Here is a 13,627-nt window from a genome sequence, read left to right as displayed (position 1 = left end):
ATGACTATTTTTTTCATATAGTGAAGAACTGTTGGCTTGGGCCTCTTTGGGCTTTTTAACAAGACTACCAAGCAGGTTTTATTAAAGGGGAAATACTGACCAGGAGGAGGCTATTTGTATCACATCACTGTCATTTTCTGCAAAAGTATATGCTGTTTTGTGGGAGAAAGATGGTTGGAAATCAGCTGCAGGGTGTAGGAGTTCCTAGTGAGGGAAAGATGCAGGCAAAAGGGAGAAAAAAGTAAAGGAGTAATTTTGGGGCTTACTGGAGTGATGACTGCATGTTGAAAAGGCAGGCTAACAAAAAAACCCCAAACTGTGTTGAGAAGTTGGAGGGGATTTGAGCAAGGAGTCTGGCAGAAGAGACTGGAAATAGACCACAAAGACAATGTGCCACAGGCTAAACTGGCTGCAGTTTATGGAGTTCAGACCAAGCTATGCAGCCTGTTAATGTCCAAGCTCTTTTCCCGGTAAAAAATGCTGGGCTCAGAAAGTCACAGTAAGGAAGGAGACACAACACAAAAATCTCTTCTGTCGAGGAGTACGATCTATTGGATTTTGCGTGAGTGAATAAATGGAGGTCAAGTAGATGGATGCCTTTGCCTACTTGGCAGTAATTCTTTGTGTCATGACAGAATGCGCTCCACAGAAATTTTGGAAATCTCTAGTCACAAAATGCAATCCATTGATGTAATATTTTGTATTGCATCATGTCAATCTAAGGAAAACCCAATTTAAATATTGAATCACTGTAAACAGTTGAAAATTTGCAATGTACCTTTTTAGGAATTGGACATACCATTTTACAAATGGTATGTCCAATTCCTAAAAGATTCTGTATCAGAGTTATTGTGTCATTACCTGTGATATCCAAAATGGATTTTTTTCCTTTTTTACTATGGGTTTCATTGCACTCTTTTCTGTAATGGGGTAATTTTGTACTTTGGATTTGTGAGAATGTGAATCTCACACCCTGTTATTTCTGGTTTGTTAGTTCTGGAAATCTCTTGCAGACTGGAGCTTTGCTCTCTGAAGAGATAGTCCTTTCTGCACTGGCACTTTATTCTGTATTCTTCACACCATTACTTCTGGTTTACGGACATCAGAGAGTTAGGAAAGTGCTTGTCAGATGCTGTTTTCTGTGACATGACCTTCACTTTGTTCCAGAGAGGGTCTTAAAGGTGATGAGGAGAGAAAACTTAAAAATCTGATTGCACACATAGCAGAGAAGATGTGATCAAATACTTTGGCTAAGAGGAATTGGTGATGTTCTCACATTTTAAAAGAAATCCCATTCATTTGAAAAAGAATAAATCTAGTTGAGAGCATCTAAACAAGTAGGAATCAAACATAAGAAAGTAGTTAATTAATACCTCAGTTCTTCTCATGTCTCAAGCCAGACAATATTCAGCACCAGAGCCCTTTCCTTGCTTTCCTCAGTTACTGCATCTGTCTATGCTGACCTGTCCTGTGCCTTGTTCTTTTCTCATGTAGTTTCTCTACACACGCACAAATGTGAAAACTGAAACAAGTTAGTCCTCCTATTTTGGCATAGAACATCAGCCCATATAATTAAAATTCCTGAAGAACTTCCAGTGTGACTTCTGGTTTGTCTGATGGCTTTAATTTTTTGAGCCTCTCTAGTCAAAAAACATTTCACTGTTTCCTTGGGCTTGAGATGAATGGTGATTTGGTTAACCAGTTTCAGTCTGGTTTCTCTCAAGCCATAATTACATTACTATTTTCTATGCATTATAAAACTGAAGATTGAGAATTGAACTGTCAGTGCTGGTTACACAGGTATTGAGGAAAGAAATAAACAAGGAACTGTATGTGCAAGGGTTTTAAAAATGGAGAAGGAATTTGTAGGTAAAAGCACCTCTCTATTCCTTTAGGCTTTCCTGAGCCTCAGAGCAATAAATCAAAGAGGAAAAGTTATTTTGTGTAGCTGAAAAACTATAAAAACTTAGCTAATAATCCAGGAATAAAATTTGATGGGGAAGAAGTTATACTCTGAATAACTAAGAATGAAATTTAAACGACAGAAAGAAGTATGGCTCTCAAATGAGTTCAACTGTCATGTTCCTAGTAAAAATTTTCTGTTAAATTTCATGTGTGCACTTAAATTTTCAAGTGGTACATGATGGTTCTGCACAACTCACATTCTAATTATGCTATATAATTCTCTTACATATAACGTAGTAGGATTTATATCTCTTAAATCAGGTTACCTAATGACACCTAGTATTTTATGTATTTACTGAACAATCAAACAGCAATCATAACAGTGTCTGCAGGAAATAATTTGTGCTTCCCCCTGGAGGAATTAATGTAAAGTGTCTTGCTTCTCTGTTCTTTTTCCCTGATAGAAGCTTATCTTAGTAATTAATTGTGTGCTGAAAATAATTCTGAAAAAAGCTGGCTAACTGCAGGTTACTTTGCACTGCCCTTGGATAATGCACCAATTCTGTACTGCTGTGCTTAAGCAGGATTAACAGAGGCAGCACAGTAACCACCACATTTTATCCTTATTAGTACAAAAATACAACTGGGATACCCTTACAAACACTAATTCTGTGACTTTTTAAAGCCCAGGGGGCATGGCATGAAGAATATAGTGTCTTGCAGGGCTGTCATAGTTTGTTGAAAACCTTGAAAGCAGTGTGAAATTTCATATTTTTTTCTGTTATCAACATTTATTCTTTTACTCTAATGAGGATTCTATTAAGACAGCCACTTTACTGTCCTTTAAAACCGTAATGAAATTATTAAGAAAAAAATCTAAAATGTCAGCCTGACTTTAATTTTCTTTATTGTCCAAGAACTTAAATTAGTCAACATAATGTGCTGCTTTAATCTGTTGCCTCCTTCTATTTTATATTTGCTTCAGTGCTCGTTATTAACTGCAATAAAAAAATTAAAAACTTTTATTAATATTTTTTCTTATTGTTTCTTAGTAATGGAAATTCTAATTTTATGATGCAAACTACAGCTTTTCCGGTATATGCGCAAAATTTGTGAAATAACCCTCAACATTCAAAAGCTTATGTTTAAAAATGAAATTGTGAAGGCAGAATGATTAGTGGAGGAATGTCTTCTGCTCTTACATAGTTGTCACCATTAATGAGTGGATGGGCTCGAGAAGAAGGCTAGAAGGGCCTTCTGCTGTGTCCTGCTGGAGTGGGAGGCTGGCTGTCACTGGGAGTTTCTGGAGCCAGGAGCAGATTGAATCTCTCACACAGAGCTCTGAGGCCATGGTACTGCGCCCTGGAGAAAGTCTGAGCTTGTAAACACCATAAGGAAGAGGGCTGAGAGCTGTTTCCTGGGAATAGCAGACTGAACGGTGGGGAAAGCTCTAAGTACAAGAAGAAAAGACTGTTAAGGATTACGAAGATTGATAAAGAGAGTGATGAAAAGCATGGTGGTGGAGAGGGGTTGGTGCAGCTGGCAGGCTGCTATTGCCTGCCTTTCTGCCTACAGCCTCCTGAGCACTTGGGACAGGTAATAATCTTGTCCCAGCCCTAATCTGCAGAGCATGTAAAAGTCTGTCAGAATCTGGGTGAGGTGGAAGGCTCTGCTGGAATGTGCTTGTGGCACTGCCCAGGGACACCTCAATAAATGCAGGTGACTCACGGGACAGTTGTGCAGGGGTCTGGGCAGAAAACACCGAGCACTTTATTGATTCAGATGTTTGGCTGTGCTCAGGACCCGTTCTAGCTGTCACTGCATGGCCACATCCTGCTGTGCCGTGGAGCTCTCTCAGGTTTCAGCCTGGTTGGCCTCTGTCATGCGGCTTGCTGCTCTTGCTGCTTAGAATTCAAGCTCTGTAAATTGCTACAGCTGTCCACTCTCTCACAGGACTCTTCCAGGTTGCTTGTTATTTACACGTCTGCCACAGTTAGGCTGTGGGGTTTCTATGATAGGTAAGTGTTTTGACCTCCTTTTTTCTGGTTACCCCAAATGGCTGAACTGTTTCTGATCATGAGGACCGGGAAAAGCACTGCTTGTTACCTCACACCAAATAAGAAATTCATGGTGTCTTTTCTGAAAATGCTACATCATCTCCAGGCTTTGCACTGGGAACCTGATCTCTGTCAGTGTGACTTTGTCAGGTGTCTGACATTTGCTATAACTGTAAAAATCTGTCCAGATTTGTCTTTTTAAGTGCCACAAGTGGGAATTTCTAACAGAGAGAATTGACAATGACTGTGTTCACAGAAGGTTTTTCCTAGTTCTGAGTATTTTCCAGAAATTTAGTTTACTTTTATCAGTGACTGCATATGACTAGGATGATTTTCTTTGGAATGATACTTTGGAGTGAAGAGAGGTTGGCAATTTAACCATGACCCCTTTCCTGCTGTATAGAGTGGTATTATGTTCAGCATCCAGGGTCAAGGAGAGTAAAGGAAATGGAATAAAATTTAGGAAAAGAATTAGAGAGGAGTTTAGGGCAAAACAATTTAGTGAGATGTCAGCTGGAAGGGAGGGAGGAAAACTCTTGTTCTAAGTTAGGGGATACTTAGGGTAATTGGAAAGAAAACTGAGCTGGGCATGTTTGGGAAGAATGTCCGCAACTTTGATGGGAAAAGAGGCTTGGATTGTTTTTCTGAATTCTGGGTTTTCAAATGAAGGGAAATCTAGCCCTTGTAAACTGCATCTCACCAGCAAAGCAGAGTTATCCTGGGAGCAGCATGGTGAAACAGAGGATTAGATACTACTGCTTCTGGTCACTGTGTTTATGAAGGGGTCTGAGGCACACACCACTTGGACCTGCCTGCTGGAAGCTGAGGCTGGTAAATCACCAAGTAGGCAGGGCTCAGCAAGACACTAAAATATGTTTGATGCTAGAACTAGCTCTGTTTCCTGTTAGCTAATATGGACTGCCTTGAGCAGTGCTGTGTTGCATGGTCATGTATGTTTTGTTATACTCATGTCCAGTAGGCCTTTTTTAAAAAAGTGCTCCACATCTTCATTAACATGAGGCTTCACTGGAGTGCTCTCCTGAGTATGATTAACTTCTTGGCTTTGGGATGGACAAAATGTCTTACACAAGTAAGATCAAATTTCTCCCTTGTACCAGGTTCCTTTCACAGGAAAAGGGCCCGAGATGAGTTCTATCTATATTGATGGACATCTCAAGGTCTATGGGTTTGCTTAATACATCTGCAGGTGGATATCAGATCCATTGATTTATCTGTGATTTACCTCCAAAATATGGGACTCAAGCATTCTGATATTTAGAACCTTTTTTTTTCTAATCTCAGCAATCTGTATACAGGATTTGCTCCTCCTGAGTTTGGTAGTGAATTTATTGCCATAAGCAAACCAAGTAGACTGACTTCAGCTATGCATTCAGAAATACTACACTGCTTATGTCACTTGATTGACTTTTGTCTTAAATTTGTAAAAGATATTTGCTCTGTTTGAAGCCTTGATTTTGAAGGAGAATCGCATTATGACAGATTCCATGACCTTTCCATGACATTAGGATAGATTCCATGTATTTTTGTATATTGCCATGTAAACCTTTTGAAATAAAAAACAGGAAGAAGAAAATGACTTTGGAGTTATTTTTGCATGTTGATATTTTAAATTATTTACTTCAAATTATAGTTTTGCATAACAAGGAGTTTATGTTTGGGATTTTATTATTTTTTCTAAATTTTAAAAAATATATTTATCAGCATTTTAAGCCTTTTAGTTGTTTTCTTTTTTTCCCTTGACACATAAAAAATATTTTGCTTCATGGGACGAGTCAGTAAACTTACGGGGTTAGAAAACTCTTCCCTGATAGAAAATTTATCACTTAACAGTTGAAACAGGGGAAATTAAAAAGCCAGTTACAATTGTTTTTCAGCAAATAGGATGGCTGGAGGAGAAGCAGGAAGCATACAGGGGATACTCTGGGTACACAGGCAAAGCCGGCACCCAACACTGACTGAGAGGACATTCTGGACTCGTTTTTAGGAAGATATACAGGAGCTAGATATCTGCAGCTACTTCATTACCATATATTGCCCTTCAATCATTTGAAGGACTCAGCCATAGCTGGCTGCATGTGCATGTGTTGTCCAGGGGCCAAGTTTAAGGAGAAAAAGCAGCTCTGAAAATTCTGATGTTAAAAGAGGTAGGAACAGCTCGAGAGCATTTGAAGTGGAGGACTTTGCTGACCTGAACATGGCTCTGCACAAGGCATTCTATGTCCCTGTGCCTTTTGAAGAAATTACTTGGCCCCAGGGGAGATGAAACCTTTTACCAAAATGAGGTTTTAAACTTGTGAAGGAATTTGTCAAAGCCAGCCTGTCAATGCCCTAGTATTCTAGTCCTAATCCCTGCTCTTGAAAGGGTGCAGAAAACAGTAGACTTAGGCTCCCTGGTCACTGTCATGTCTTTCAATGAAAATTTTAGTGATGGTTTAAAAGGCTCTAGCTCATTTGCATTACAAAAAGCCTTGTAATCGTATTATGCTGATAGATACAGCTACTTGTGCTTAAAAGATATAATTAAGCAATTATATTATGTCAGAATTTCCTAGACTGAAAAACCAATGTGCTGCACCATGCTAGCTCATATTTTTGATGCATTGAAGACCCTAGTCCAGTTAACAAGCCACTTGCTAGAAAAAAACCTTTTATTTAATGCACATGAATTTAAAAACAAGCCCAGAAAAACAAATAATTAACATCCATGCACTGACATTTAATTCAGTTCATGTCAACTCAGCTAAGAATGGATTTGTATGAATTTTAGGAATTAATATCTGTAGCCTGTTACTCGGATCTGAAATAATTCATCATTTTGTGAGCAAAGATCAAATATACAACCATCATGCAATTAAAAGGTTAGTTATTATGGCAAAGGTACTTACTGTGCTATACAATCTATATGTAATTGGATTTTTCTCTACTACTCCTAAGATGAGGATGTGATATATGTACTCTGGGATGTGGCCTAGAATTTCTCACCTGTGATTATACTGCATTTCTCCATTGAAATTGAATTTTTTTTTTCCTGGCAGAGAATAACTGGATTCAAGAAGGCAGCTTGAGTACCAACATTCTGGGCAGCTCAGATCGTCTTCATCATTTCTGAGAACATCAATAAATCTTCACCCTCTCCTGTACAGCCTTCAGGCTCTCCTGTACAGCCTGAGATAATAATTGGCAGCTCATTGCCTTTTCTTCATATCAAGAGCTGAGTGAAATTTACCTTACGTACTGTATGAAAAGGATGGGTGGATGGCTTTTTCTGGACACCTTGTTGTGTCCTTGGACAAATGTTTAGTGTGCCCTTTTTTTTGCAAATTTTCCCTTGTAGCCATTAAAAAAAGAAACTGCTTCCCAAAGGGAAGCTTTTACCTGAGATTTGGCGGTTTTGAGTTATAAATGCCAGTGATATATGAGATATATAAGGAAACTGACACTCACAATTGGAATACAGTATGTGAACCAGTCTAAACAATCTGTTAATCATATATAATATTTTTAAACTAAGATTTCTAACAATTGTCCACTGCCTTTCTTATGACATTATTGTTTCTTGCCCTGTGAAATTGCTTCCATATACTCCACAATAGTTTTTATGTTACACTGTCAAAGAATAATAAAGCTTGTAGCAGGCAATTTCATAAACACTTAGGTTTCAGGAAGATGAAGGTATGTCTAGCTACTTTCTTTCATTATGGGTCATTCTCAGCAACACTAAATATAAAAATTTAAATAAATACTTTTTTATATAATAGGATTAAAACACCATACCAAAACTAATCTGTAAAAATAGTTTATTGCATGCCACTAGTATGATATTCAGAGTATCTACGTGTTTAGTAATAGAAATAAAAGAGATGTTACTGAATCATATTAGTTAAACCTGGAACTTTTGATGCATCTTGCTCTAAATGAGAGATTTGGGAAAAGAGGCATAGTTTGAAAGAAATATCATTTCAAAAAGTTTACAATGTCTAAAAAATGAATGATGCATATACTTTGAATTTCTTTGGCAGAAATTATCTTTTTATGGGGTGATGATTTTTGCCTCTTCTTTAACCAGGCAGAGAATGTCAGACTTCAGCATGGGTGCACCCAAGAAGGACAGGAGAAACTTGATTAAACAAAATGTCCATCAGATCAGTCCTCATTGAGAACATGAGGAGTTAGTTTTTCAATGAAGTGTTATGTCAGGGAAGGCTTAATTTGGATATCAGAACAAGGCTGTCCATCCAGGGGGTGTTTGGGCACTGGGCCAGGCTCCCCAGGGCAGTGGGCACAGCCCCAGCCCCACAGAGCTCAAGGGGCATTGGGACAGTGCCCTCAGGCACATGGGGCTGTGCTGGGCCAGAACAGGGACCCAACCACCCCTGTGGGTCCTTTCCAAGCCAGGTTACTCTGTCATGATTCTGGGAAAACTGATCTTTTCCCTTAGCGGGGAAAGCAAAGAGGGTGGGAACAGAATTTAAAAAATGCTGGTGATATTGTTGGACGTAAATGAAAAGAATTGTATTGTATTCCCAGTTGCAGTTACTGGGAAGCAAAGCATTTCACTTTCATTTATGGCATTTCAACAAGTCAAGTATATGTAAATCTCTGTGTGATTGCTTTTAGTATAATGGACTTTGTTTTCTTCCTTAGGATATGAAATTATCAAGCGATCCTGCCTTTTTGCTTAATACTGATTTGAATATGTGGACCACTGGACCATTTCCCCATGTGCTTAACATGCACTTAAAATTTACTGAAAAAGCAAACTTGTTTGCTTTTTCATTTATCACTTTATGCTATCACTTTCCCCATTCTAATAATAGATTATATTTTGAAAACATTTTATGTGGAAATAGGCAATTGAAACAGAAACAGATCTTGCACTCTAATTTTTCTTTATATATATATAGATATTAGAAGTTTCTACTATGAGCAATAAGCACATTTACTGAGGAAATCCTCCTCACTATAACTGTAATAAAGAAATGATGTACAGTGAGCAAGAGAGAAAATCCTGGCTGAGATCAGTGTCTCCAAGCCATATGGCAGGCTCTGGTCCCAATCCCTCGTGGATGCCCTCTTTGACTTTGCTGGGGCTGCAGGGTGATGCAGCCCACACTCTCTGCAGGTCATTCATTAGCTTAGCTTTGTGCCCTCAGAGTATCAGCCCTATCAGCCTTCATTCCCACTCTCGCTTTTGCATAAGAGGGATGAACTGCATAATTTTGTTGCTGTCCTGAAGGCAGCCTACATTAGCTTGCAGCTTGTGTGCTGTTAATGTTCTGAAGTAAATAAATTCTACACTGTTTTGTGGTTTGATAACACAAGGATGATTAAATTGAGAGAGAATTCACAGCTGAATTGTGTGAGTTAGTCAGTACTGAACAATAAATCTCTTTACAGCATGATTTTCCTCTTCTTTCCCTTTTCTTTCAGTAGAAATTTAATTTGAAAACAGACAATTTGTTTTTTGCAAATTAAATACTGAGGAGTTGTTAATTTTCTAAGTAATTTTCCTTTTGTGCACCCTTGCCTGACAATTCTGTAAGAGGCAGTTTCTTTTTTATTATTCCTAAATAACAAATAAGCCCAGAGAAAAACAAACAAACCCATTTTGTCCAGGTTAGAGGTATAAATCTAGGTTAACCTCTCATTGTAGCTCATTATTTTTATATTAACATATGTCTCTTCACTTCTCTCTTTCTCCTGACTTCAGAGAAATCCATGTCAAGCTTTGATATCTTTCCTCTGTTTTTGTAATTTTGAGATGGTTCAGGCTAAGCTGAGAACATATTGCTGTTGATGGGGCAGGCAGGCATTAGACATTTACCTCTGACACCTTTCCTTAATTTCAAACAGCCTTTGGAAAAGCTCCCCTGATTAGCTGCCACTCTGAGAAACACACTTGAATCTCTTCATCAGCCTGAAGATTACTCCTTGGTAACCTCTCCTTGTCTTTAGCAAGCGGGCTGGTTTTTCTGCTGGGACTTGTTTAAAGCACTCACGTGCACTTCCTCCACTTTCCCTTGCCAGGCAGCTCCAGCAGCTCTCCCCTGTGTAGACTTGACTGCAGCTAGACACATCTTTGTTGCTGTTAAAGTAGAAAATTGCTTTATCCTGGAAAACACTCAGGCACACTTTTGCCGGCGCAGGATCAAAGTGGAAGGATGCTGTCACCTGATGATTCATAAAATCCAGCTGGCTCAGCTGTGCTCATAAAGAAGCACAAAAGCATAAAAGAAGCTCATGTTATCCCAGGTGATATCCCCGAGACAGGCAGAGAGCAAAATGATTTTAGACCCCTACTGTTTCTGCAGGCACAACAAATACCATATTCTGGCTTTGTAGCATCTATGTTGCCTTGATTACTGTGTCACGCAGAAATCCCCAAATTCTTCACATATAGGAAAATGCATCAACATACAGATACTTATTTGCTTGCTCAGGTTTCTGAAAATACTTAATAATGTGGCGTCTATAAGTAGATGTATTTTAAGCTTTCACTTGTTTACCTAGCCATGCCTTCAGTGAAATTATGTCTGGACAAACTTCTTTGTTCCAGAAACTATTAATTTCATCCTGGGTAGTGTTGGAATATTCTTATTTTAAAAGAAGGCTGAGGATATTGGTTTCCTTGAAGCATATTATAATGTTAATTTTTCATTTAAACCTTCATAAATCAGGATATTTGTTTATTTGTTGGTTGGTTTGTTTATCAAATTTCTTCTTAAGTTAGAAAACTCTGGTTTTGTTAGGAAATATAGAAATGGATATTTGAAAAATTCCTATCTAATTTACAAAGTAAAAATAACGACAATTTGCAAGCCATGTAACCAAAAAATGTATATATAATTACTTGTTTTAAATGCTGACAGGGTTATACCTCATTAGTATGGAATCTTGTGGAATTAATTTAGGTTATAAATCAAGTTAAGTTTTGCTCTCTCAATCATGATTTTGAACTGAGCTTAAAACTGACTGACTAACCACTACATGCTGGCTAAAATCCTGTCTCGTTTTTTGGAGCAGAAAGGTTAAGAGGACACATGAAGCAGAGGCAAACGGTGTCCTCTTACTACTCCTTGGAGAGATCTCCCTACTAAACATCTCCCACATCTACTGTGTAATGAAATATCTGCTAATGTCCCTATAGCCTCTGTGGCATTTAGCACTCTTCATTTTATGTTGTCTGGTTTTGAAACCTTATGAAGTGTAATGTTCTGTAACCTTTCAAAAACATTCATAGGTGTGATGTCAATGTTTCCCAAGTACTCTGCTATCATTATTGTAAGCCTGACTTTTATTTAGAAAAGCCCAGGCTTGCAATTCACTGCCTTGCAGGGAAAAAAAGGGAGAGGGAAAGTAATATTTTGCATCTTAACACATTCTCTATTTTCTCATTAAAGTTCCATTCATCTCTGAAAAGTGAAATGAACTTTTTAATGTACATTTATTTTAAATTATTCGATGCATCCCAAACCTTTGCTGATATTTAGCTTCATGTTTTAACTTGTACTGGCTTTTTTTTCCCCATTGGCCATCGTAGTTGCCAATTATTACAAAAAAAATCCCATCTGCTCTTGATTTTTTACTTAATCCAAATTTAAGGTAATCTATATTATTAACGAATAGCCTTCTAGTAGAAAACTGTGATGTACCACAAGTTATATGTTGGCAACTTGCCCATAATGAAAAACTATTAAAAAGTTTTTGCTATTCCTTTGTTGTAACATTATTTTCATAGGTAGATGAATTCTAGAGTGCTTTATTTTTGTTTGTTTGGTTTTTGTTTTGTTTTGTTTTTTATTTGTCCACTTACCCATTTGGAGAACTAAAGAAAATATTTTTTTTTTCTTTATTTTTTCTGTCTTTTACTTGTTACTTGTTACTCTCTACGGCAGGTTTGGATGAAATCTATTTACAGACTGAATGCTGACGGCAGCTCAGGAACAGTCACGGCTGTGCCATCTCCTCCCCTCTGCCATTTGGGAAAACTGAAGTTGTTGAGAAGCAGCAGTAATGTGGTATGCCTAAACAGGAAAGAAATTGCTCTTTCAATGAAACTGTGAGTTTTTGTCTATTGTGTGAGCACTCAGAATCTGCACACAGAGTTTGTGGGGGTAAAGAGCCCTGTTAGTCATAAGGATGACTATTTGCTGTTGGTGGTATGAAATCATGGATGTGCTTTTACTTCATCTACATTCAGAGCATGGTTACATCCTCCTTGGAAAAAAAGTATGGACAGCAGCTGCTGATGTATAAAAAGCTTCTAGTAACAACCATTGTGTGCTCATAAACTGATTCTTTTAAATAAAAATCATGGCTAAAATCCTATAGATTAATTACCAAATTTTTGATACAGAAAAAATGTTTAGAGAAGGCAGTTTCTTTTTACCACTAAATGTTACCTTCTTTTAGTATGATAAAATACCTTTTTTATTTCAGTTTTCTTCTTTATTCTCTATCTTTCTGATTTTTTTTTTCCTGCTTTAACATATAATCTTCTTGCTCCTTTTTTTTTTCTCACAGGAAGGATGGTGAGTTTTACCCAGAGGCACTGAGCAATATTCAGTAGAAATGCCTGATTTTATTTCATTTATGGTACATAAATATATATGGGGGTATGTTGATGGACTGTGTTCTAAAAGGTTGATAGCCTTACAAAGCAATACGGAGATGGGCTTTTTTTGTTATCGTAAGCATCACTGAATTCCAGTGTGATGCTCAAATCTGATAAACATATGAAAGGCAAATATGTTTCAGTTTTGTATGTAGCTAAACAAAAAAGGAAAACCAAAGTCTGTAGGGATGAATCCTAAATTTACAGGGTCAGTAAAATTTATTCTGCTGGAAAACACTTTTTAGTTTTTCCTCCCCTGCAGGTTAAAAAAATAAGCTTACTGACATCAGTGGCTTAACTTCACTGTTTTGAGATCAGCTGTTTAAGGGAAACAGAATATTTGTTTGAGAGAGTGCCAGATTCCTCTGACAATTGACTTAAATTTTCATAATCTATGTTTAAATTAAAACATGATGGATTTAATCCATAGCTTTTTGCACACAGTATTTGTTATTTAATTTATGATGGTTATTGAAATACACAAGTTAATGAACAAAACTGCCATCATGGAAAATGGGAAAATGCGGCAAAATAGAGGAAACATTTATATTTTTTTTGGCTGGCTTTGCCTTTTTATTTTTTAGTTTGTTGAAATTAAAGGCTATTGCAAGGAGAAAGTCTGAAGTGTCTGAATAAACACCAGATTAACATTTAAACAATGTTTTGCCAGTCATCTGTGTTAGTAGCAAAGCTTACTTCAATTATTTTAAAATTTGACAGGAATTCTAAGATGTGGTAAAATAGGCACCTAAACATAGGCACACTTGTGGAGGAATTGATTAGGATAAATTCAGAAATATTGTAATTATTTACTTTTGCTATTTGGATGAATTTAATACCAAGTATGAAGCTCCATCTCCTGTTCCTTTCACCAGAACCTTTAAGAACAGGGCTGTGCATTAAAAATCCTGGTTTCTTGCTAGGATTTTAATACCAAAATTTAGCTGCAACAGAAGTCCATCCTTTGCTGCATAAGCAAAAAGTCTTTAAAGCTTCTGGCAAAAAACCCCTTCAGGCATTGCAGGAAATG

Source organism: Melospiza melodia, chromosome Z (genome assembly GCF_035770615.1).
Source record: "Melospiza melodia melodia isolate bMelMel2 chromosome Z, bMelMel2.pri, whole genome shotgun sequence".
Lineage (NCBI taxonomy): Eukaryota > Metazoa > Chordata > Aves > Passeriformes > Passerellidae > Melospiza > Melospiza melodia.
This window is presented reverse-complemented; position numbering follows the sequence as displayed.